Source organism: Tenrec ecaudatus, chromosome 15 (assembly GCF_050624435.1).
Source record: "Tenrec ecaudatus isolate mTenEca1 chromosome 15, mTenEca1.hap1, whole genome shotgun sequence".
In the NCBI taxonomy this organism is placed as follows: domain Eukaryota; kingdom Metazoa; phylum Chordata; class Mammalia; order Afrosoricida; family Tenrecidae; genus Tenrec; species Tenrec ecaudatus.
Genome location: NC_134544.1, coordinates 89,927,125 through 89,953,442, shown reverse-complemented (window position 1 = coordinate 89,953,442; position 26,318 = coordinate 89,927,125). Strand labels below are relative to the sequence as shown.

General features: G+C 41.4%; 1 long non-coding RNA gene across 1 annotated transcript; it reads right to left on the bottom strand.

The window, feature by feature from the left end:
* LOC142427883 (uncharacterized) lies at nt 1-23,247 on the bottom strand. Its single transcript, XR_012780107.1, has 3 exons — nt 23,065-23,247; nt 19,967-20,093; nt 1-261 (listed from the first exon to the last, which is right to left on the bottom strand). It is a non-coding gene; the product is annotated as an uncharacterized LOC142427883 (long non-coding RNA).
* Between the last annotated feature and the right edge of the window lie 3,071 nt (nt 23,248-26,318).

Sequence of the window (26,318 nt, the reverse complement as noted above, 5' to 3'; positions counted from 1 at the left end):
TATAATTTAAATGTCACTTTATTTCCATTTCAACATTCACCTACGCACAATGCTGTGAGCTGAGTCCAAAGGAGAGATCCAGGTGTTGGAACAAATGCTTCCCTCTCGGCCCGGATGCATTCCAGGCCTCCAGCCAGGGCAGCTTGCCAGACCGATGGAAGTGCCTTCCTGAAACAGGGGTCACCATCCATGCATTAAGATTTTCAAACAGGCACGCCATGGGTTCTGGGATGAAACCTTCTCCTCCATGTTATTTCCTAGCTATAAAATCAGACAACAAAACAAAAATAAAAAGTTGTAATTTTAATCTGCAAAGTTTTATACCTGTTTACTGTACAATCATGGCATCCACATTCAGAGATGGAGGTGACCTGGACTAGTGTGCAGCTCCATTACAGTGTGAACCTTAAATTGTCCCGCCAACCACCAGCAACAGATGTCATGAGCTGCGTGTGCTAGAATGACCTAGTTCAAGTAAAGCCATGCCAGTCTGTGTGTGCAAGCTGAATGAATCTAATGCACTCCCAATGAAAAATATTATCATGTCATTTGCTTGAAATCTTAGATTTTGGTGAACCTCATGAGTATTTTTTTGCAAAACTTTTGTTTATTCTCCTTAGCAAAATCTGGTTCAAAAAATCCAAGTGACCACCACCTTGTACTTGGATTTCTGCGTTGTTAAAATACATATTAGTTCAGATATACAAACAATCATTCTGTAACTTAGTGGTGTCAACTGTGAGAATGGAGAAAAATCCTTCTGATGGTGTATATAAATGAGAAAACAATCTAGATGGGAGTTAAAATTAAAAATATATATATATTTAGGGATAGTGCTACTGAGTTCCTGGTCAATAACATTATATATATGATGTTATACATATATATTCCAAATGAGATGATCTATGAATTTTGGTGATAAATTCAAGGTTGAGATCCCTGAGCAGTTATCAAGGGGTCACACGTAAAGGACAAATAGAGAGGCACACTTTGGTTGGAAATGCTCCCATTTCAGGTGAGCCAGAGTCCCCTGGGCAAGGGACATTTAGAACAGTCTGCACTCATTCCTACATTTTGAGAATCTGAATGGACCTCATTTAACCCAGGGTGCTTTTTGGGTCTGAGGCTGGTGTATTTTGGTTCAAGATCTGAAATATCGTTTATGGATCTTATTCTTACTTTGCCCTATCTACTAAACAAGTGTTTCCCACTTCCTGCTCTGAATAATCTCTTTACTCAGATTCATGACCCTTGAAATAGTGCCCACCTTTTCTAGGTGGCAACTTCTTCCCTGAGACATTATGACACATGAATCACTGTACTGACACCGAGACACTCTGCCACATGAATCACTGTACTGACACCGAGACACTCTGCCACATGAATCACTGTACTGACACCGAGACACTATGACACATGAATCACTGTACTGACACCGAGACACTATGACACATGAATCACTGTACTGACACCGAGACACTATGACACATGAATCACTGTACTGACACCGAGACACTATGACACATCAATCACTGTACTGACACTGAGACACTCTGACACATGAATCACTGTACTGACACTGAGACACTCTGACACATGAATCACTGTACTGACACCGAGACACTATGAGACATGAATCACTGTACTGACACTGAGCTTTTCCTTAGGCATCTTGCACTGGGATATAGTGTGTGCGTTGCTTGTAAGATCCGTGGGTTTCTGATGATCGTGGCCCAAGGTGGGGAAATCCCTGGCTGATTAACAGTAGTAGGTGGCCAAAATCTACTAGAGACATCCTGCCAGACTCGGCAGGTCATAAAATACAGAGACAGAAGTGGAGGGCAACCTCTGGTGCCAGCATCTGGCATGCCGCTTCCTGACCTTAAGAATTTGGACTGAAGGGCACCCACCAGCACGTAAACCATTTCAACCACGGTCATGGGTTTCTGTTGGACGTTGCGATAATTTTCAGAGCCCAGAAACATGAGAGGATATAATCAAGGGAGAAGAGGGTGGAAAATAGCCCTGAATGGCTTCCTGGAAGAGTTGAATATTTGAGGCATCATTAATCCCCAACTCCTTGGAATATGTCTGGCATTAATTCTTCTAAAACATATATTCCCACATAGAAAAACTACCAAGGACTTTGAGGAGGTTGATTAAGAGGCATTTTTAGATCCCTTGAGTTAGAAATACCTCAGTCCTTGGGTTTGCACCAGAAAGAATTCACACCGAAGCCTGGTTTGTGATCAAAGTGAATTTTATTTTTATAAAGGATAGAAACCGTTTTCAGGTGTTAGAGTAAATTGAACTAAAGAGAGAGCGAGAGCAGGAGCAAGATAACACGGCACAGCTGCTGCACCGGACCACAACCAGGCTGCTCTGAACCGTGTAGTAGCCGCTGGGAGAGAGCCATGATCTCAACGTTTTTGGCTTTTTCAAGGGAGGCGTGGTCGATGATACTGGTTAACCCCATTGGCTGAATTAAGCCCACCTGGCCTAGATGGCGTCCCACCCAGGTGTACCGGCTTCCTCTCCCAAAGTCCTGAATGTGAGCATGCCCTCTAGCCTTAAGCAGCTTCCAACTTCCTGTAAGGGCAGCGGGAGGCTTTGGCATGTAGAGGGCCAGCCCTCAGTTCTGCCTCTAGCTACCTCACAGCATCAGGGTCTAAATAAGGAATGGGTTTTGGAGAGTGTGGGCCAATGATGATACTCTGGGGTGGACCTGATGGTTTCAAGGAACTCTGTACTGTCCAGTCCTCGACACACAGGACATACGGGAGCCTCAGTCAGGGCAGGAGCAATGAAGGCTGGAGGGAGAGAATACTGGGCTCAGAAATGCTGGGTTTCCCTTTGACCATTCACACACACCTCTTAGGAAAAATGATCTCTTATTACAGACTAACACACAAATGAGTTCAAAAGAATTACCCTACAATGGACTTAGAAGAAACAAAAAAGCCTCTATTGATAAACACAGGGTTCCTTCCTATGCAAATCCTTCTTCAGACACTAGGTTGAAATCCCAGCCTTGGGCACTGAAGGCTATCAGTTCTCTTTGGACAGGCCTGTGGGTCCCTTGGGAAAGCACAGCTGTGGTCTAAAGATGCCATTGCTGTGTGTTCTCCTGTGCCTGATGACAGTTCCCCAAGGTGAGGGTCTCAGAGATCAGTGTGGAGTCTATGGGGATGGTTGTGACTGCAAGTGACGGACGGATTCCAATTATCTTTATTTATAGGCATCCTGCCCCTGGTGCAGCTTCAGGAGTCGGGTCCAGGATTGGTGGAACCCTCCGAGAAACTGTCCCTCACCTGTACTGTCTCTGGTTTCTCCATCACCAGCATTGGTTATGATTGGAACTGGATCTGCCAGACCTCAGTGGATGGGATACAGAGATTACGATGGTGATACAGATTATAACCCGTCCTTCCAAAGCCAACTCTCTATCACCAGAGACACATCGAAGAATCAGTTTTCTCTGCAGCTGAGCTCCGTGTCTGCTGAGGACACAGCTGTGTATTACTGTGCAAGGATCACAGTGAGGGGAAGTCAGTGTGAGCCCAGACACAAACCTCCCCTGCAGGGGAGACATTGGGCAGCGGGGGGCTCACAGGTCCCACAGGACACACACACCCAGCCCTAGACAGGCACATGTGAATGACAGGGAAGATTTCCTGTTGAAATTAGGGCTTCCTCTCTTACATCTTAGCATCTCCAGGGACAGTTTTCCTCCTCCCACCCCACCCCCAGAGTTTCTCCTCACTGCAGGCTTGAATGGAGGAAAAAATATTAAAGTGACTCTGAAACTTCATACTCTTCCTGGATGACCCATTTTTCTTCTCGGCAAACAGATTACCATGGTCGTTCTCATCCTCTCTGTTACTCAAAATCTGTAGACAATGAAATACAGGCATGTACACATTCATGAGTGCAGAGCACGATTTCAATTGCTCTGAGCTCACTGATCTATTACAGCCCCTGGTTAGGACTCTGGAGGTCTCTCTGACATGCTCCCTGTGCACTGTGGGTATTAACTGACTAAAAATCTCTAAGTCTGAGAAAATAATTGAGGTGACTTTGGGGGTTAAACATGTGACATATCCTTCGTGATGCTTTCTCCCCACTGTGTCCCTTGATGCAGAAACAAGTGTTCCAGGCCCAGAGGGGAACAGCTGAACAGGAATGAGCTGTCTGGTTCGAGGACTCCTTTGTAAGATTACTCATTGAAGTCCCAAGGAAGGGAACACATGTTGGAAAGAAAACTTTAATTTCCAAAAGATAGAAAATGTATCACAAGAGGAGGACATTGCAGGCTCATATCGCAGAATGTTTTTAGAACTGAGAATAACGTGACTTCTCACGTATTTTGAACCTGTGATAAGGGGAACTGGTTTCTAGAGAAAGTACATCCTGTTTGGTAGAGTGTCCGCAAAACAGAGGAAAACGCTCAGTTAGAAGCACAGACACAATGGCTGCAAACATGGTCTCAAACTTAAGAGCAAGTGAGGATGGTTCAGGACTTGGAAGTTTACGTATTTCCTGTGAGACATTATGAGTAAAAGTGACTCAGAAACACCCAACAACATCTTTGATGGCGTGAGGTACAGAATATTGAGATTAATTTTGGTCAGCTAAGTGTAATTACCTAATATAATCACATATTATACCATTTTTAAATTTTAAAAATGTTAAAATTATTTAACATTTAAAATTCAATACATATAACATTCCTAATTAAGTTACAGCTACATGCTTTTCAATTAGAAAAACAATGTGTAATAAATAAGTAGTAAATACATATGCAAATAAAGGTTATTTACAACACCACTATCCCTGATGGCATAGTGGATTTCACATTGGGATGCTAAGTGCTAGGTCAGCAGTTCAGAATCACCAGCCACTCCATGGGAGACAGATGAGGCTCAAAAAAAGATTCACAAGATTGTAAATTATAGTCCAAATAATAATTGTAATCCAAATCCAGAGGAGGAAATAATATCAGAGCTTAATTGTGAGATTCTGGCATGCAGAAGGCCACGGAGGACAGTGGAAGTTCAAAATCCATGTGCAGGATCTCCACAGGGAATACACCTCCTGTGATTCCCTCTCACCGTAACTGAGGGATGGAAGAAGGTGGTGATCAGAGAGTATTGGAGAGATGACTGTAGGAAATCAAAATGACACATCTGACTTGGATGATTAGCAACTTGTCATTCACTCGATCTCCCCTTTGATATACTTTGTGCTGAATCTGGGTTTTAACATTTTATGGGTTTATTTTTAAACATTTAGGGGTTTATTTCTGCTATGTTTGTCATTGTTGGTAGCGTTTTTGATTCTCATATATTTTATATGTTTCTTAGTTTATGAAGCACAGGGTGGGTGACTCTACAGAGTCAATAACTAGAATAAGGGTAATGGGAGCTTCAGCAAGAGAGGTGGGGGAGGTAACAGAAAGGAGTTCAAGAAGGAAGAACATGTTTTCTGATTGTACAACACTGCTTCATATGATTTAACTATAGATGGGAAGATGTCTGGATTAGGTCCTAATAAAAGGGTTTTTGTTTGAAAGAAATAACATTTTAAAACATAGTAGCTGTGGAACAAATGTTTTAAAGCATTTTCATTTTGAATAATCTCAAAATTCATTTTAATAAAATAATATTGCAAATTAAATAAGAAATCTAACATTGATATAATGTTATCTACTTAATAAAAAAAATTGCCAATTTCTCAATTAAAAAAAAGTTTTACGGTGCGTAAAACTCTAAGGAGCAGATCTACTCTGCTCTAGACAGTCACTATGATTCAGAATTCACTTGGTGCCAGTGAGTTATGTTGTGTTTCCAATTTGAATCTTATTTTGGTTGCTTATGTCCATTAGTTTGTTTTCTGTATTTGGTTGAATCATATTTAATACGATTGTCAGGAATTGATCTTTTTTCCCCATTACCTTGGTCTCCATAGAATCGCCTACATTGTGTTTTAGATTAATGATGCCATCTTTTTCTGTCGCATCACTGATGGTATTATTTATAATATCTTTATTAACATGTTAATGGTTTTCCTTTTAAATATATTTTTGTCTGTGCTTCAATTTACAAGGTAGCTTAGTGAAAATAACCTTATTCTTCCTTCCATCTGTATTTTTCCCTTCTTTTGTAGTGTAAGGACGACTTAACAGTGTATTTCTGTTAAACCAATGCCTGAGGTCACCAGCAAAAGCACAGCTTACACACAGGCATTGGATACAACAGTTGTTTGCTCACACAGAGAAGAGACCGAAGCAGCTCATCATCAGGAGTGGGCTCCAGTCCCCACAGCCAGTGGTTTCACTCAGCAGCCAGTGCTGCAGTTGAACAACAGTGTTCCCTCCTCACCAGCAAAGATAGAGAAGTAGGGTTGTGCTAGGAGGTGGAATCTCCTGGAAGGCAGTGAGATGGTTTTGTTGTTGTTGTTTTGTATATTCCGTGTAATGTGAATAACAGTCAGGTTGGGGAATGCTAGCATGTGTTCAGAAGAAGGTAGAGGAGGTATGCTGTAGGACGCCAGCTCATAAAGAGTGTATTTGGATCCAGAAGCCTTGGGAAAGGCAGTCAGAGAGCAAGGTCATCACATTCCAGGAGCCAGACTGACACATTTGGTCCTAAGACCTAAGCACACCTGGGTCTGTTATGGACTCTGGGGAAGGACAGCAGACTGCACTTGAACTGCCTGCTTCCTCAATTTCCGATTCTTACTGGGGTTTATCTCAGATGTATATTGGCATTGGGGTTAACATTATTGAATTTTTGCTTTGTTTTTCTGTTTTACATTAGATGAAACATGGAATTTATGAACATATAGACATAGCTAAGACAATAAGGGATTCTGGGGCCTGTAGTAGGGGGTGGCGTGGATAAAAGGGAACTGATGCCAAGGAGTTCAAGAAGGAAGAGAGTGTTTTGAAACTGATTTTGGTAACAATTATACAATACTGTTTGATGCACTTGAACTACGACTTGATAAGATTATTAGCACCAAATAAAATGGTTTTAGAGGAAAACTAAGAAAATAACTAAAATATTAAATACTATTCCATTACTAACAAGTTTTAATTTCATATTTCTGGCTTATATAACAATCTTCTATAGTTCAATATTTTCACTAGTTTTTTGAAGTGTTGTTCCCGTAAGACTTTCCATCAGTTTCTGATTATGAAGGAAAAAGTTATCTTTCATTTTTAACTTATTTTTTCTCATGGTACATGTACAGGCAATCAAATAATATTTTCAACATTCTTCTCATGCATAACTAAGTGGCATTAGATTGTCATTATGCTCAACAATTGCCAAAACTGTAAAATTTCCTATCACACACATCACAGAAACCCATAAAAAAGAATTCTGACTTGACAATTTCCTCCTTAACATGGAATAAATAACTTTATTACTTTCTTGCTTCAATTATTTCAATAGAAGCCTGCTTTAAGGGCCTTTCTCTTCCTGTGGAAAGACTGAAAGCTAAACTCTGCTCCGTACCTCCCTTGTCTTTCAGGCAAATCTCTCTCTTAATCAGTATTTTATTGTGGAATGCATCTCAATATCGTATCTGTATAAATATCTATGTCTATAGATCATACTTCCTTCCGCTGTACCGAATTCAGATTGTCTGCAAGTTGTAGCACTCTCTACCTCCAAAGCTGTTCACAGTGAGGGAGGCTCAGTGTGAGTCCACACATAAAACTAACCTCAGGGAGAAAGCGGACCTGCAGGGATGTTAAGAGCCACCAGCTTTGGGCCAAGAGAAGAAAGAAGTGAGGGCAGGAGCATGGATGAGGGACTGCAGTGCCGGGTCGGCTAGAACTGCTGTGCTGACCACTATGGTAACTCTACGGCCCAGGGCAGGAAACCTGCGGAGACAGTGCCAGGTAACACTCCTGACCAATAGCGTGAAAGCTTAGGGCCAGAAAAAATGTTGCTGTGGGACCCACAGAAGTTGGAGGACAGTGTGAGGCCAGGGAACACCTCTCCTGTAAGTGATGGGATGCTGTCAGCAGGGCGCTCTCTGAATACACTGAGCCCAACACCCACCCGGTACTAATTCATGGAAGAAAATGGAATTTCTTTTTATTTTTGTGGTTTCTTTTAGCCTCACAAATGACCCTGATGTTAGGAAACCTTTTCATTCCAACTCTAAATAGAGAATATAACATTGAAGTACCTTTTACTTCTTTCCAAATACTGTGAAATAAAACAGGGGAAAGAAGAATTTGGGATGACATACACTTGTTTCCCTGTGTGTTCAGATGGATGAAAGATTCAGGTGACCCCAGTCTTGATTCCAAACATGAGGATAGAGATGGTCTTTAATTTCAATAGATCATTTGGGTACTTTCGACGGGAATGCACATAAAGTTACACTGAACTTGAAATCTGCACAGATGTGCATATGGTTGGTAGAGTGAAGACCTCATAGGACTGTGTTCTCCCAAGGACTCCACCAGCATCGCGTTTCTCATCTGAGTGCCAGAGCTCTGGGCTCCATTCGGCCCTGTCCACCTTTACATACAAGTGCACCTCCCACATGCAAATACCAGCCCCGTGAAACAGCAGCGCGCATGTACTGAAAGTCCTATTCCTTTTCACCCGGAGAGCATTTTCTGGGTGTGACGAGTCTTATCCACAAGAACACGAATTGTGTGTGGGCTTCCTTTTCTGGTGGTGACTCCGGGAGGTAAGTGCTTCAGGCACTCCTACATGAAGTCTAGGGTGGCAGCATCGCAGCCCAGGACTCTGTTTCTCTTCATCCCCAGGTGTCCTGGCCCAGGTGCAGCTACAAGAGTCAGGCTCTGGACTGGTGAAGCCCTCACAGACCCTGTCTCTCACCTGTGCTGTCTCTGGATTCTCTTTAACCAGCTATGCTGTGCACTGGATCTGCCAGGCTCCAGGAATGGGACTGGAGAGGTTTGGTGTAATAGATACTGATGGGGGCACAAAGTATAATCCAGCTCTCCAATCCCTAGTCAGCATCACCAGGGACACCTCCAAGGGCAAAACTTATTTAAAACTGAGCTCCGTGCATCCTGAGGACACAGCCCTGTATTACTGTGCCAGACACACAGAGATGGGAATTCGGTGTGAACCCAAACACAAAACTTAGTACATCAAGTCATGGTTTTAGGAGACGTGAAAGAGATAAGTCAGCGATGTTTTCCTCTCAAAAGCTGTAGTTTCCCCACCTTGTCAGCACCTCTCTATGGACCACCAAGCACAGACTCTAGGGAACCATCATGTATCTGAACTTGCCTTCTTCTCATTGGAATGGGCTTTGTCGATTTGACCATTTATTGAAAGGCAGACTTCAAAGTAATAGTTATCGGTTCAATCTGTTGACAATTCAGGGAAATAACTAGTCCTGTTTTTTTGTCAGTTAGAAATATTATTTTAAAAAAACCCAAACTGACTGCCATTGAGTTGTTGATAATTTATAGTGATGCCCATGTGGGTTTCTGAGATTCTAACTGCTTATCGGAGAAGAAAGCCCTGTCTATCTTGTTTGGAGTGGGCACTGGTATGCAGATCTCAGCCCAACACATAACCACTATGTCACTAATGTGAGTATAAAAATATTAATGCAGGAAAAATTTCTCAAGTGAGCTCCAAATTTTCTCCAAGCGATCAGATGGATGTTCAGTGTTTTCATTCCAGTGAACACTCACAAGTGTAGGTTTATGTAATAAATTTAACTTAGAATGATCTAAATAATACTGAATATGTTGAATTGTTATTGAGTTGGCTTCAACTCGCAGAGATCCCAGGTACAACAGGAATAAATACTGCCCGGAAGTGCACTGTGCTCACAGTGATTCCTCCGTTTGGACTCACCATAGCAGACTTTGTGACAATCCAGCTCCTGGAAAGACTGTCTTTTTCACCGACTCTAATTTACCAAGCATAAGACCATTCTCCGGGTTGTGGTGCTCCTACCGACATGTTCAAATGAAGGAGATAACGTCTGACCTGAATGCTTCCAAGAAGCCAGATGTGCTTATTCCAAGACAGACCTGTTTGTCCTTCAGGCAGCCCACAATACAGTTAATATTATTCTCTAACACCATAACCCAAGTGCATCAATTCTTTTGATATTTCTGGTAGGGTATTTGACCTTTCTTAGAGTCACTCTTAGTTATCCCAATTGTGGCAGCTGTTTCTGACACTACAGATACTGTCCAGGGTTGCTACAGAAAACACACAATATATAGGACAGCATACTCTACGTATGCGACAATGAATACTCAAGGAGCAAAAAATAGCAGTAGCACTGATGTTGAAGAAATCTATATGGTGTCTTAACACTGGACAATATGAACAGGAATGTTCATCTTCAGAATATTAAGTTGATGCATGTAAGTTATGCTCAGGAGAACCTGGACCAAAAAAGTATGTGGCACAATGATTAAATGCTCAACTTTGAGCCAAAAGGTTGGCAGTTCAGAACCATCCAGTGACTCCCCTGGTTAAAGACCTGCTAACTTTCTGCCATCAGTATTTCAGAAAAGAAAATCCTATTCAGACAGTTCTTCTCTTTCACGTTAAACTTCTTTACGAGTCTCTAACAACCATCCTGCGCCCATGTAACTTTGGATGCTTAAAGCTCTATAAATATGTAGACATGTGCTACCAAAAATTACCCAAGACACAGTGAACTTCAACGTAAGAGCAATGATAAAGACAGTGAATTCTGTTACATATTTCCCTTTGTTAGGTGTGTTTTCCTGCATAAAACACATACGATTTCCCAAGCACTGTTATTTAACCTGGGAAGAATGTTGTGTATTTTGATTTCTTTTTTATTATGTTAAGTGCCACAGAGTCAGTTCCTATTCTCAATGCCTCTCTCAGCATCATAATTGCAATGGATATTTTGAGCTCATTGAAACAGCCATTGTGTCAATCTATCTCATCAAGGGCCTTGGTCTTCATTGATGTCCTACTTTATCATGGTTGATATCTTTTTGAAGTGACAGGAATGATAACTTTCCATGAAACAAGGTCTCACCATCCTTGATTCTAAAGCACTAACTGGCTGTACTCCCTTCAAAACAGACCTATTTATCTTATTACCAGTCTGCCCCACAGTACTTTCATCATTCTTTTACAACACCATAAGTCAAAGGCCATCTCATTTTTTCTATGGCCTTCCTTATTCATAGTCGAGTTCATATCTATATAATAATATTGAAAATATCATGACTTGGCTTCTAAAAGTGACAGTTAAGAAACCTTGTACTATGGGCCTGTTGGTGGAGAGACAGGGCTATGGTGGTGCTGTGGGATCAGATGTGGTTGCTCACCACAAGGCCAGGGATTCAAACCAGACAAGGGGTCCTCCTGAGTAAGATGAACTTGTCTATTCCTGTAAATAATTATAGGCAGAGAAAGCCTAGCGAGCAGTCCTAACCAGTCTGATAGGATTACTATGAGTCAGAAAAGATGCACTCACAGTGGGTGTGGTTTTGGTGGAAGAGATTGTTCATTTCCGTGCATAAGCAAATGTGGCGAAGAAAGCTGATGGTTCCCGGCTATCAAAAGAGATAGTGTCTGGGGTCCTAAAGGCTTGAAGGTGAACAAGCAGCCATCTAGCTCAGAGCAAAAAAGCCCACATGGAAGAAGCACACCAGCCAGTGCGATCACGAGGTGCCCAAGGGACCAGGTATAAGGCATCATGCAAAAAAAAAAAAAGAATATATGTATGTGTGTGTATATATATATGTATATGCATATATATATATATATATATATATACCATATTGAATGAAGGGGGAAGTGCAGAGTGGAGACCCAAGGCCCAAGTGTCGGCCACTGGAGATCACCTCATAGAGGAGTTTAGGAGAGGAGATGGGTCAGTCAGGGTGCGAGGTAGTACCGATGAAGAACACAGCTTTCCCCCAGATACTGGATGCTTCCTCCCCACAACTACCATGATCTGAATTCTACCTTGCAGGGCTGGATAGGGCAGAGGTTGTACACTGGTACATATGAGGGCTAGAGGCACAGGGAATCCAGGGTGGATGATACCTTCAGGACCAAGGGTGTGAGGGGCGATGCTGGGAGAGTGTAGGGTGAGTGGGTTGGAAAGGGGGAACTGATGACAAGGATCCACATGTGACCTCCTCCCTGGGAGAGGGACGGCAGAGAAGGGGGGTAAGGGAGACTCCGGATAGAGCAAGATATGATAAAACAACGATGTATAAATTACCAAGGGCACATGAGTGGGGGGGAGCGGGGAGGGAGGGGGAAAAAAAGAGGACCTAATGCAAAGGGCTTAAGTGGAGAGCAAATGCTTTGAGAATGATTGGGGCAGGGAATGTATGGATGTGCTTTATACAATTGATGTATGTATATGTATGGACTGTGTTAAGAGTTGTATGAGCCCCTAATAAAACGTTAAAAAAAAAAAAGAACTGTGTATTTCTGGTTTCAAAGAAGCCATGTGAAGTCCAAAGTGATGGAAGAGTCAACTTTTCATGTTGTCGATACCCAGTTTCACAAATATCCCATGAGATCTTGAAGCCAAGGTGATGTGACACTTGGATACACCACAGGGGATCAATGTAGTCTCCAGAATGCTTCTTGTAGTCTTATCCTCTTGTAACTTTGGTTCTGCTTCCTTATTTCTGCCTATCTGGATCAGCCTATTAATATGTTGGTCTCAAGTTCCCAGTTGTCAGACTTGAGATGAAAGTATTTAATGAACTAAGTGACCAACAAAACTCCCTTCACTGATCCCTCTGAGTACAACTGTGCTGGTAGGACACATTCAACGTGTACTTAACCAGCCTTTGTGAAGGCAGGCTGTCTAGGACGTTGCTTCATAGTCTCAGCCTAGAATTGTGTACTATCACTTTGTAGACAACAACCGGAAATATAGTAGGGACAGAAAATGGATTGAGAATAGTGGCAAGTGAATCCATCATTGAACTAATGAAAATTAGGAAATAAGATTTTCCACATTTAATTCATGCAAAGGGATTCTCTCCTTTGTGAAATCTCTGATGTGCTTAAGACACCACTTCTGGCTGAAAGCTTTACTGCATTCATCACATGAAAGGTTTTCCTCCGGTATGAATTCATAGATGAGTTTTGAGATGTGCTTTCTGAATGAAGCCTTTGCAACATTCACTACATATATGGGATTTCTCTCTCTCCAGGAGAGTTTGTGATGAACAATGAGCTCATTCTTCCTGAAAAAGGCTTTTCCACGTTCACCACATACATGGGGTTTCTCTGGAGTATGAGTTTGCTGATGCTCAGTTAGCTCACTGTACCAGATAAAGGCGTTTTTCCACATTCACCACATACATAGGGATTAGCTCCTGTGTAAACTCATAGATGAATTTTGAGACCTCCTTTCCGAATGAAGCTTTTGCCAGATTCACTAACGTACATGAGGTTTCTCTCCAGGAAGAATTCCCTGATGAACACTGAGGTCCTTCTTCCTGATAAAAACTTTGCCACATTCACCACATACATGGGGTTTCTCTCTGGTGAGTTTCCTGATGAACAGGGAGCATGTACTTCCTGAGAAAACCTTTTCCACATTCATCACATACATGGGTTTCTCTCCAGTATGAGTTCGTAGATGATAAGCGAGAGCAGTCTTTCCAATAAAGGCTTTTCCACATTCACCACATACATGGGGTTTCTCTCCAGTATGAGTTTGTTGATGAACAGTGAGTGAAGTCTTCCTGGTAAAGCCTTTGCCACATTTATCACATATATGGGGTTTCTCTCCAGTATGAGTTTGCTGAAGATAAGTGAGATCAGTTTTCCGAATAAAGGCTTTTCCACATTCACCACATACATCGGGTTTCTCCCCACTATGACTTTGCTGATGAACAGTGAGAGCAGTTTTCCAAAAAAAGGCTTTGCCACATTCATCACATGCACGGGGTTTCTCTCCAGTATGATTTCGTGGATGAGTTTTCAGATTTACTTTATGAGTGAAGCCTTTGCCACATTCACCACATATATGGGGTTTCTCTCTAGTATGAGCTCTCTGATGAACGGTGAGAAAAGACTTCCTGGTAGAGGCTTTTCCATATTCACGACATACATGGGGTTTCTCTCCAGTATGAGTTTGCTGATGAACAGTGAGAGCATTCTTCCTGATAAAGGTTTTGCCACATTCATTATATATATTGGGTTTATCTCCAGTATGAGTTAGTAGATGAGTTTTGAGTTGTATTTTCTGAATGAAGCCTTTGCCACATTCACCACATACATGGGGTTTTTCTTCAGTATGAGTTTGCTGATGAACAGTGAGATCACTCTTCATGGTGAAGTCCTTCCCACATTCACTGCATACGTAGGGCATCCCTGCCACATGAGTTTCACAACATCCCTTGAGGTATGACTTACTGTGATAAGTTTTGCCACAATCCAAGCATTTATAAAGCTTTTGTCCTTCGTGAGATTTTTGATAATGTTCATTGAGTTGGAACACATTATTGTATTTTTGCCCACACTGACAGGTCTTATCTAGTATATGAATGAGCTGGCATTCATAGAGCAAAGACTCCTCAATGAAGGTCGTCCCACATTTATCACCAGTGTGCGGTTTCTCAATTTGATCAGATTCCTGATGCTGTGACTTCGAGATCCTGGATTGTTCACACTCAGAGAATTTCATTTCAGTACAAAATTGCTCTTGCTCAGTGTGGAGGAAATTGTCCTCATCTTCCTTGAGCACAACTGACTTCTGTGTTTTGTTGCTTCTGTTCTGATTTAATTTCAGAATGATTAAATCTGATTTTACTATTTTTCCATGTAATCCAAACAACTCATACGTTTCCTTTGGAAGAAAATAATTTCTGTGCTGATAAACAGTACTTTCCAATGTATTAAATGTATACTATTGTTCCATTCTGTCCATGTATCTTTCACATTGCATGTGTTCAAGCAAATGGTCGGCATCTTTCTGGATTTCTATAAAAGAACAGAACATTGATTCTTTTCAAAATCTTGACTTACAATGGACTCCTTAAAATATGCATCGATACGAAGTAGATCTTTAGTGACAACCCTCTTATATGAATATAAATAAAACACTATGCTTGATGTTTATTGCTCATTGGAAGAAATACAAGCGTGTAAATAATCCAAATGGTAAAAATAGTTATTGTAGAACTCTGGTTGGATATGAAAGGATGAGTGAACACAGATTTGGCATTTGCTTAAAGAGGTATATGAAAATGAACAACAAATGTAATAGAAGGAAGACATTGAGAACAATAGACCACAGGTCGGATAAGGCTTGCTAATTCCAGCCGGTAGGGGTTACATGTATTCTATTCATCAAGCTTTACTGAAAGACAACTGAGTACTACATAAAGTTGGAAATGTGAAAATTGCAGAATGTTCTACTTGGGGGAAAAGCATTTTTAGAAGTATATATGAAAGGTATTGTGGTACAGAAACATATGCTTTATGTTTATAGAGCCTATATTCTAGTTTACACCACTCATCTTTCAGTGTTGTCCTGCGGTGGCTTGCATGTTACTGTGATGCCAAAAGCAATGCCACCCAGTATTTCAAATAATAGAAGCAGGATCAGCCATGGTAGACAGGTCTTAGTGGAATCTGCAGAAACAAGGACTGGGAGGAAGACCTGGGGATCTACTTCTGGAACATGAACCCCTTAGGTTTAATGACAAGGAAATAACACTGACGAAGTACTAAATCCTCAAAGTAAAGTCAACAGTAATGACGTGAATGGAGGAAAACTTGACTGAAAATGAGAAAAAATAGCTGCACACATATTCTAAGAATGTGGAGATGGAATATATGAAGTATTATCAACAAAAATCTGCAAGTTTTCAAAACAAAATGGAATGTTTAAAAATCGATTGTGTATGATTATTAAACTTAAATAGACTGGTATTGTCTACTTATAATTACATAATCACGTGGTTTATAAGGCTAAGAATGACAAATGAAAGAAGCCTGGCATCGTATCCATCATCAAACAGTACATGGTAATATCTTCGCTAAAGAATAACTGTGTCAGTGGAAGATTAATATTCATATGCCTGCAAGTAAGACCAGTTATAAGTGCTATTTAGATTGGTACACCAACTGTTTAAGCAAACGTAAACCGTGGGGAATCCAGCCCCACACTCAAATGGGCCCTTAGGAATAGTGTGTGCAATTAAGGAAGATAAAGCAGACAGCAAAACAGGGAAGAGTGGCCTCATCTCCAATCCCGGAATGAGACAGCGAGGTCATTTAACAGTGAGTTTATATAGTAGCGAGCCATGCAAGCCTTCAGAAGGCACGGACACAACAGAACGGAATAGTGTGAACGTGGGAATATCCTGCATTCTTTTAGAACACTTCATGGTAAGTATTAGGCTGTGGGAAACTGAGGACCTAGAAGAGAGGACACAGCCTAATTGCTTATTCTCAGAATTAAAGAAGATTGCAAGGCCAGGCATTTGGGTGGAGGGAGGAATTCACATTTGTAAATTGGAGAAGAATCCAAGTCACATTCTCCTAATTAAAAATTATCCTCACAATATCCTCTCATTATAGTATTACCTTAATGATACCTCATACAAGCACATGGCTTATTACTATCTGCCAGCAATTTTAACTACAAGAGCAGACATGTTGTTCTTGTTCTCCCCACTGAGGAGAGAGTACTTCAATTCACCTGCCCTCACAACTGGTTTTCAGTTGCTCACCCAATTATTTCAGGGACCCCCCAGGGTAAAAGTCCTACCTACCTTGTTAGGTAGGTAGGTGTCTGTGTGTGTGTGTGTGTGTGTGCTGGGGAAGGAGCGGAGGGGTGGGGGAGGGAGATTGCAAGCCCTGAGACTGTATAAATTGGTGAAAGAATATAAAGCCTTTTTATTTCTGCCCTTCAATTATACAACCCTCCCATAGGACCCATCCAGAGGGCATTTAAGAGACAAAGGGATACTTGACTCCTTGAGTGATAGCATCAAAGGGAACCTGATTGCTTTTTAAGCTAGGCATCTTTTAGCTGAGTAGCAAGAAGTGAGGCACCTGTAGAAGCTGTATACTAACATCTTACTGGAGGGCAGTTGTGGAGAAAATTCTATCTGGAAATTGTGCATTTCAGCTCTAGCTTTATCCTTGGGACTTGTGGAGGTTTTCTTCTAACACTAGTACTGGTCTTCCAAGCCCTGAAGTCAGGAGTAAAGAGATAAGGCTGCTTTCATCCAGGTTCTCTTTTCCACAATAAAGAAATTGAGGGTGGGGAAGGGAAGGGATAAAGGAGAGCAGATAGAAAGGAAGTCAAGAGGAAAATGTTTTGAAACTGTGGTAGCAATTGTACAGTGATTGAACTATGAAATGTTATATCTGTAAGAGCTCCCCCAAAAAAGATTAAACATATATATTGAAAATTTTACATGACTTTTATAGCCTGATATTGATCAATCATACAATCATGTACACTGATGAACGTAACATTTGGGGAAGTTGCCAGTAGGTGGAAAATGTGACCTCCATGACAGAAAGGATATGCAAGTTTAGCAATAAAAATGTGAGATGAATGATGAATTCATACCAAATTTCTTATTAAACAACAGAAATGGAAACTATACATATGGATATTTCTGAATGGAACACATGAAAATCAAATCAACCACATCCCTAGAAAGAAATGGTGGAGAACCTCATTAGTCAAAACATGTCCAGGGGTTAACTGTGGAACAGACCATCAATTGCTCAAATCAAAGTAGAAGCTAACCAAAATACCTAGATCACAGAGCTGAGAGACTATGTAAAGAATAAACTGGAGTAATAAAAGACTGATGACTGAAGACTAATGACTGAGACCAGATGAGTTCTGGGATGACACAAAAGAAATCATACATTTAGAAATCAAAAGGATACTTCAAAGACAAAAAAGAAAAGAGAATGATATTGATTATTCTATGCATTGTTTGAATTACAGTAAAATATTCTGTTGGAATGTCCTGCAAAAATGTTCTTTAGAAGCAGCAAAGGTCATCTTTTGGGTTGAGGACCTGTTAAGAAGGGGTGGGCCTAAAGAAGGCACACTGCATAGTAAAGAATATAAAGCAGACATACGCTTAAGGAAAAATCCAAGAATACAGGATGTTAAAAATGCCCTTTCCACTTACAAAGTTATTGGAGGAACAGGCAACTTAAAAAAAAATCTTACATGACGCAGGCGGCCATGGTGCGATTCAAGCACAGGTGAGCCAATCCGGCCCGGCCCCTGGACCCCCAACCCTCAGTCCTGCGCTCATCTCCCTCCTGCCACAGGAACAATTAGAACGTGCCAGAAGTTCCTGATTCAGTACAACGAAGACAGCTGTTGGGACTGCTGCAGAACTGCACTGACAGAGGAGCACGGAAGCCATCCTGAAATCCTCTCCAGGAAGCTGTTGGAAGAGCCAGACAGGAGCTTTCTGACAGTGGCGGTGAGGAACCTGCAGTGGCCCCCAGTGAGCCTGTGCTTCCCAGTCCCAGGCAGACTCCGGGTCTGCCTCAGCAGCGCACTCAGCTTTCCAGAGGCAGCATCTTCGGCCACAGCTCCAAACTGACTGAAGGGAAACAAATCCAAGTCATCTTCGTCAGGTTGTATGCAGCCCGTCTGGGAAAAGTAGCCCTGCTATTTTAGGCAGTTTTGTACTTAGCTGTCTGACAGGTCTGGTTTCTGAAGCGTTTTGCATCCTGTGGTCAAAGTCCATTGTGCCTGCACTCCCAACCCGTCCCCTCCTTCCTCCCATGTGTATGCGCGTGTGCACACATTGGAAAGCGGCCTGTGTGATACTAGATGAAGTGTGAACAATTGGATTTCACTTTGAAAGTCTCTTGGGTGGGTCCTAAGCAGAGCAGGTCACTTAGAATTAAAGTGTTTGTACTTTTCTAAGAAAAACAAAACAAAATCTTACAGGTAGAAAAAAATTGAAGGTGCAGTGCAAAATTATATGCTAAGCTGATAACAATTTTCTTGCTAGGAAGGTGACTTTAGATACCTGAAAATAACCGAAGTCATAAATGTGTTTCACCAAAAGGAGCAAACTATGGAGAAACATGTCTGTTAAAGAATTCCAACAGACAAGGCAATTTGACCGTCTCTAAAAGAAAATAGAAAGAACTTATTTCACCAGAATGAAGAAAACTTTAAAGAACCAGGAGAACAAATGAGAAAATGGACACCAAAATCTTTAGAGAAACTCCAAGGTGGGGAGCTAAGAAAGCACAAAGGAGGCCCATTTATGGTTCGAGTTGAACATCCAAGATGGTGCTCCATCTGTTTGGAGAGAGGCTTGCAAGATGGATATTCAAAATAAGAGAGACGCATATAAGAGAGGGAAAGTTTTGAGAATCTTAAAGAAAGAAAATTATGGAAGCAAACATACAATAGTATAAATCAAATAAATGGAAATTTAATCTCATTTAGAGCTACAGGGGTACTTTTCTCAACTGCTAGGAAAAGTGAGTGCTCACATTCAAAGAAGCACAGACTTTTATGCATTTTCCAACATCTATCATGGATGTGAGGCCTTCTGCCCGTTGAATCAATACCCCCAGCCTATTACCCTTAAGGTATTTTGACTATACACCTGATAAAATTCCACTATAGCTTGTTTCTAATACCGACCACAGTTCTCCTTGTTACAATTGAGAGAAAGATTCTGGGGTGACAACTAGATAACCTGTTCATGAGAAATTACACAATCTTAGACACACCAAAATTAACCTAAAGTTTGTAAAGCCTGCAGAATGTTGTATTTCTAGGAAAATAATGTTCAAAGGAACAAAGTGTTCTCTCAAGGGCAGAAGACCCAACCCACTAACTTAAGACCAGAGGATGCAATGAGAATCTACCTCTTTGAGAACACCACAGACACTGCAAAAATTTTAACACATAAGACAGGAAACGCCAATGACGAGGCCAATGACTTGAGAATTCTCCTCACCGATGGAAACCAGGTTGTGATAGTTCTCCAACATCACATCCTGATATAGGGTCTTCTGAGCAGGGTTCAGGAGCTGCCATTCCTCCCAGGTGAACTTTACAGCCACATCGTTGAATGTCAGTGATTCCTGTAGAAAGAGGAGTCGATTTAATGGCGTATTTTATACTTGAAGATTTTTAAAATATATCTTACAGTAAAGAAAGCAAAACAGTAAGAAAAACTATTGTGACAGTGCATTCCATAATGTGTGGAAAACTGAGGACTTGGTAAAAAGTATTTGACCTTATTTCTACATTCGCAATTATGAGGACAGAACACGAGCCCTATTTCCAGAAAGGTCCCCACTGTTCTAAGAAATGTTTTCAAATACACATTCATATAGCTCTCCATTAAGGAGCAGTGTTAAAGGAATTACCATAGTAGATGAACAGTTTCCGTGCCTGGCTACTTCACTGTGCCTGAAGGTTATTTGTAGATCAGAGAAATCAGGTTCCATAGCTAAGCCACCATAAATGTCACAAATACCTGGGGAGGGCTCAGGGTGGGATTGAAATCAACTAGCACTAGGTCAACAGGGTGACTCACCATCCTGCTTATTATGTTACCCGCTGATGATAGTACCCACTGACTATGTATACGCTAACTGCATGACGTGCACGCCTATGGAAAGATCTGTAAACTCCAGTACATATACCCATTGGAAAATACATTCACTTTCTCAGTCCTGACATAGGTTGAGGAGCCCCGTGCCACACTGGTCTGTCTTTAATATTTGCCACAATTGCAATGTCGTTCCTGAGAATCACTGTTCGAGTATAGCGGACTCCCGTGCTCTATAATAATGCACCCACTCATAACATTAGAACTTTGAGGTCCAGTGAAACTATCTGAATGAGCTAGAAATAGCCAAGATTTATACTTGCACAAAGTAGATAAACACCTGTTTATTATCAAATGGAATTAGGACTTCTAGCAGTATCAGTGTCAACAATTATCAGGAAGAGTTCAGATGGGGGAGGTCAAACATACCTCAACTCTCCACATTTTTGTTAACTCTTAATCAAGTCATTCCTCCCACAGCACTCTATGTCTCATTGATAATCTGTTGCTACGGTCACACAAAACTCAACAGATTAAAGTGGTCTATTAATGAACAAGGTAAAACTCGGGTTCAGGAACAAAAAGATATAACTGAGAACCAAGATCAAAATGTTCATAGGCAATATCTCCCTTCCTGGATGCAGTACAACTTTCTAAGCTCTTAAATGTCACCTTAGGACAAGCTCCTCATGACAACCTTAGGACAAATTCTTCGCAGCCACTTTCAGACCAGATTGCCTTAACTTTAATTGCAAGGTCCTCTTGCAACTGCCATCTTCCACCACATGCTCTCCAAGGGGTCTTCGTAGTTTTGTTGGGTGGACCTCTGGAGCCCTCCTAACCTTGCCTAGGCAGGGAAGGTGCTAGGTTGACCCAAGAAGCCATCATATCAAGAGGGAGAGAGAGAGAACTGCCTGCACGCATGGTATGAGAAGAGACAGTGAGACATTGGTTTGTTGATTTGGCTTTGTTAGACCCTGAAGCCACATAGTTCACATTGATCCCATGGATTAGGGATTTGCCAATTTCAAGAAATGCATGAGCCATTTCCTTGAACACCTGTGAACCCACTGTGTGACCTGACTTGAGAACTTCCCCTACTCCATGAGTCAACAGCTTGCGGTATGACTTTCCCATTTGGGTTCCTCATCCCCTGCAACTTATTATCTGACCAGATTCAACAACTTCACTTTGTGAGGCAGTGGACTGTGGTCTGCCCTGATGATCTGGTTCATCAGCCTTTGCAAACACATGAATGAGGAGAACCGTACAGATTGATCCCTGACCTCTATACAGATTAGGAACTCACCAGAATCCACATCTTGATGAGGTATTTGTTTACTTGATGAATATTTAGCTTTGTGAGATGCTACAAAGTAAATCATGGAACACCGTGAACCTCTATCTCATAGGCACTCACTCATCTACTGCTGGTTCTGCAAAATGAACGTTAATATTCATGGTTCAAGAGCTAGACTGATGGAGATAATGACCACGGCAGAAGGGACACAGTGACAGAGTCAATGGTTACAGGTCCAGAAAGGACTTTTCAGCCAAGATAGTGGGGCAGGCAGGCAAGATCAAGAGGAGGATATCCCCCAAGGAGATGAGAGAAGGCTAGACAGATGGAACTATGAAATGAGCCTGCCTCCGTGGGTAAAATGTCTGAGGGACCGAAAGAACAAGCCTGCCCTGAAGAAGAGCAAAATTTTCTATATGGCTCTTTAATATGAATCCCAATGTGCAGCCTATTCATTCTGATACCAAATTATATGCTGTTACTTAATAAAACTTGTACCTGTGGCTCTGGACTGTACATTTGCACAGGGCCACTCCAAAAAGTTAATGAGCACAGTAGGAGAGGACTGTGGGAACAATGGAACAATGGTGCCATCACTGGAAAAGTATGGAGAGTACAGGTATGCTTAAGCTCTGCCTCATATGAATCCGACCTGACGTTGATGGTTGATTCTCTCTCCTGCATCTATAGTTAGAGGAGGGGAGAAGATGTCAATCATTTTTGAACAACTATTGGCTGAGGTTAAAAATTTGGGTTTTCAATTTTAGATTCATTAATGAAAATGCGGCTCTTTGGGAGATTATGTAACACATCACCTTCAGAAAGAAGCATTAAAGAAACTTAGTCAAACAAAAATCCCATGGAATACAGACACTTCTAAAGAAATGATCTTATTTCCCCTTAAAAACTAGGCATAGCCTATAATTTGAATGACTGCCATAGTTTGGCCATAGAATAATGATTTAGATGATAACGTGATCTCTTCAGAGACGCATTATGTTCAATGTCAATAGTTTAGTTTTAATCCTATGATCTATCTATTCCTAATCTCAAGCCCAATGCTGAAATCAAAGTTCAAGTTTATCTCTAACGTCTACAATTTCAAATTTCCACTTTTCCAATGAACTGGATCTGTATTATGCAGGTTTCCAAAACCCCAGTATGAAATATAGAAAAGGATAAAACACATCAGAATCACCTGGGCCTTGGTCATTTTCTTCGGTCCTTAGAACACTGCCAGCAACTGGGATACTCTATGTTTGTCTTATCTGGATCAGCAATAAAGATGTTCACAAATTTCAATCTCATATGAGGACATCCCAGAAATAATAATACCAAAATCAGGAACTTCTTCCTCCTTCCTGTACGCCGCTGCTGGTGATACACAATCTGCAAGCTGATGGGAGAATACAATGTGAATAACACATAATCTGTAGGTCCAAAAGCTATAACAATTCCCTTCCTCTTATTGCACAAAGTCCTCAATACTGTTAACTGTGCCCTTATTGAGTGATGGAAAAATGATTTTATCATGAGCAATAAAATCTAAAACTCATAATCTTCAGACATGTGAGTAAAGATGGCTTTATAATAAATAGAGATTGGACAATCAAACATACATTGGACAAAGTCAAATAAGCTGTCAAAAAGAAACAAAAAGCAGGATCCCTACCTCACAGCACACGTAACTATCAATTCCTTACTGTGTGATTCTCAAGGAGAATGATAAATCAATGAACCTTGAAGATGGTTATGTTAATTAAAGCAGCTGGAAACATTTTGAAAGGGCTATATAAAAAAGCTAGTATAAAGTGAACACTATTTTCTAGAGGAACTATACATTGTAAAATCACTTTAGAAACACTGTAAAACTCCCCATCAAGTAGAGTTAGATGTATAAGCTGTTGATGGGACACAGGAGAACTGCTCGACAGAGTTTCAAAGACTATAAAGACATGACAAGCAGTTAATAGGTATGTACCTCTAACCTGGAGATTAGCAGTCCAACCCTTAACACATGTCAAAACAAGGGTTCCATATAAACACTTATATATCATCTATTACATTGAATTTTTTTTATATACAGCTTTCCTCAAGTTCCTAAATGCTTCTTTCCCCCCTCAACCCCAACCCCAAGTATCATGATCTGAATTCTACTTTGCAAGTAGGGATAGAGCAGAGGATGTACACTGGTGCAGACAGGAGTTGGAAGCACAGGGAATCCAGGGCGGATGAAACCTTCAGGGTCAGGGGAGTGAGTGGTGATACTGGGAGGGTAGAGGGAGAGGGGTTGGAAATAGGGAACCGATTACAAGGATCAATATGTGACCTCCTTCCTGGGGGACGGACAACAGAAAAAGGGGTGAAGGGAGATGTCGGGCAGGGCAAGATATGACAAAACAATAATTTATAAATTATCAAGGGCTCATGTGAGAGGGGGGAGCGGGAGGGAGGGGAAAAATAGGGGACCTGATGCAAAGGGCTTAAGTGGAGAGAAAATGTTGTGAAAACGATGAGGGCAAAGATTGTACAGCTGTGCTTTACACCACTGATGTATGCATGGACTGTGATAAGAGTTGTATGAGCCCCTAATAAAACGTTTTAAAAAAATAGATTGAAATTTATGTGCAGATTTTGGAATGAAGTAAGAAGTATATATCCCCATAGTGAGTGCACTTTTGAATCCAAAGATAAATGATGTTTTAATGTAGCATTATTTGTGGTAACCTAATGCAGTTTGACAGTTGACCTAGGCAGGCCCATAGAGAGGAGCTGGCTGGAAAGGAGTGCAGGCAATCTACTTCAAAGGCATTCTCCCCTGGGGGAAGATGATCTACATCTTTGGATAATTATCAGAAAGGATTCAATGGAGACCTAATCAAAGCGGGGACACAGCAAACAGACACTCTGTTGTCACTGTCATCAGCAACCCAAACCTAAAACCCAACTCACTGCCATCAAGCGGGTTCCTGCTACAGCAACCCTTTAGGAGGTGGACCTGCCCCTGGTGAGTTTCTGAAACTGTAGCCCTTTACAAGAGTAGAAACCCTGTCTTTCCCCCAGGTGTTACTTGTAATTCTGAACTGCTGACCCTGCAGGTAGAAGCCCAATCTGTAACCACTAGGCCTTTTGCAAATTGATTACTTACCCAGTGAATTCTATCATTCAGGGAGATGAGATGAGACATTGGACCATGATGGACAGGACAGCATGGGCCCCTGTACACTGGCGCTCTCCTGGGGTCAGACCCCAGGAAGCATGGATCCCTACTTCCCCTCAAGCTCCTCCACCCTGGTCCCACCCCCAGGAGCCCCAGGGTTGCTCACCCTGCTTGGAGTCAGGTGAATGGATCTGGTTCACAACCCAGTCAGAAGTTGAAATCTTTCTTGTGAGGCTTCAATGTGCAAGACAGTAGTAACAGACTTCTAACTCCATAGACTGGACTGCATTTCTCAGTGCCAAATCTTTGTTGATGAGCAGACAATTTTGAGAAACATGTCAAGTTCTTGGCCTATACTTCTTGAGCTAAATAGTGACCACCCCAAACCCTTGGAATCAAAACCATGCCCTTATCTGAGGGTGCTTGCATTAAAAACAGAGCCCACTCTACATTTACAGAGCAATTTTACCAATTTCTCAAATATAATTATCAACTTTGGATCCACATCCTATATGTATACAATATTCATTTTCAGAATAAAGTGCAAGTATTTTTTTAATAAATCATTTTATCGGGGCTCATAAGACTCTTATCATAATCCATACATACATCAATTGAGGAAAGCACCCTTATACATTCGTTGCCCTCATCATTCTAAAAATTTGCCTTCCACTTGGGTTCCAGGAATCAGCTCATTTTCATTTTAACCCCTCTCCCTCCCTCACCACTCCCCCTCCCTCATGAACCCTTAATAATTTATAAATTATTATTTTATCTTATCTTACACTGCCCGGAGTCTCCCCTCACCCACCTTCCTGTTGCTCATCCCCCAGATAGGAGGTTACATGTAGATCCCCCAGATCGGTTCTCCCTTTCTACACTCCCTTCCCTCCAAGGTACAAGTATTTAAGGCCTCATAATTCTCAAGCTTCATTGAAGGTAAACATCTTCCTTCACCAGAAATCTAACTGTAAAAGGAATATTTTGTGAAGAATGTTCTCTACCAGCCAGTACTACCCCAAAGACTATAACCCTTGACATATTTGGCGAATGTGATCAAGTTGAATAATGCTCTTACATGCCACTCCAACTGATGCTTAGCTTTTCATCATGTTTAACCTTCTCCAATCTGCTTGCATCCTTTGTATTCTTTACAATATCTATTATGTGTGAAGAAATGCCTATGGTTGGGTAGCACATTTAAGTGCAACACTATGGTAATTACAGAAACTTCTTGTGGAGGTGGACAACAAGTGACAGAGAGACACCAATAGGACATTGAGATGCACGTT